The sequence below is a fragment of the Buceros rhinoceros genome, unplaced genomic scaffold, assembly GCF_000710305.1.
Source record: "Buceros rhinoceros silvestris isolate BGI_N320 unplaced genomic scaffold, ASM71030v1 scaffold2701, whole genome shotgun sequence".
NCBI lineage: Eukaryota > Metazoa > Chordata > Aves > Bucerotiformes > Bucerotidae > Buceros > Buceros rhinoceros.
Window position 1 is genome coordinate 29,446 of NW_010393502.1, and position 1,126 is coordinate 30,571.

Consider the following 1,126-nt stretch of genomic DNA (forward strand, 5'->3'; position numbering starts at 1 on the left):
GCCAACAGCTGCCATTGTGGAGCCTCTGTTACAGATTCTGATAGAACTTCAAATAAATAAAGAGCACAGAGCCCCTCAAACACCCGCCTGCGCTGGCCAGGCTAAGCCTTTCCAGTACAAACCGTGACGGTCCCATTTATTTATGCTGGTAGACATCAGCGGTAGGAAACCAGGAAAAGGCTCACTTTGCCAGGAGTCTTTCCCTCCACATTTATTACTGGGGCTGGAAATTCCTATAGTTTCTTGTAAAAATGGAGCATGAGAGAGAACAGCGGAGAGGCTCTAATGTATCACTCAAGCCCTGCGAGGGCAGATGGCTGCTGAATTATAAATAAGGTGATTAGAACGTCGATTTTTAAAAGGACTGCACACTGTGTTAATTCGGGGGAAATTCCTTCTATACAAATCAAAAACACTGAATGAAAAAAAAAAATCATATTCCAGGGGCTGTCACAGACAATAAGGTCGATTTTAAGCTATTAGCAGCAATGATTCTTTGATATTTAAAATCGTTTCATGATGAATAATATTTTATTATTACAGATGTCAGGCTCTAATTAGGACCTGTCAGCTTTGCTTTGCTGTAGGGAACGTGAAACGTAGTAATGAATGCCGATTGGTAGCAACGGCCTTCCTGCGGGTAATGGGGCAGGAGGATGCAGAGCCCCTGCCCAGCTCCTCCTGCCCCGCACAGCCCGGCAGGAGCATCCGTCTATTTGGAGATGGAGATTTGTTATGTTTTATAGAAACCCCATCAGGAGAAGCTTAGTTGTGGTTCTGTGATTGGTCCTAATTATAAACGAGGAGTTTATTCCCCGGGACCTCAGTACTGTTGCAATCCCGTTCCATGGCACCGGAGAGAGCATCCAAGGGACGGAGGGTTTTTCCAGTTGATGTTCCTCAGCCCCGTACTCCAACCAGGTGGATAAGCCCTGCGGGGTCAGGGGTCCAGCTCCCGTGCAGAGACACAGATGTGTCTACAAACATCTGAGTCTGAAGAATATTTTCCTGGGGACAGTTTAAACAGTTTCTCACACCTGCCCGTTCCCTTCCTGATCTGGATTAAATGCACCAGGGCAAGAAAAAGTGCAAGATTTCTACATATTTCCCCCCCCCCCCCCCACCA

General features: G+C 46.6%; 1 protein-coding gene across 4 annotated transcripts in view; it reads right to left on the reverse strand.

Annotated features, from left to right (window-relative positions):
* SRGAP2 (SLIT-ROBO Rho GTPase activating protein 2) overlaps positions 1–1,126 on the reverse strand; it is a 96,971-nt gene that overhangs the window by 20,544 nt on the left and 75,301 nt on the right. The gene's annotated exons all lie outside the window — the stretch shown is intronic.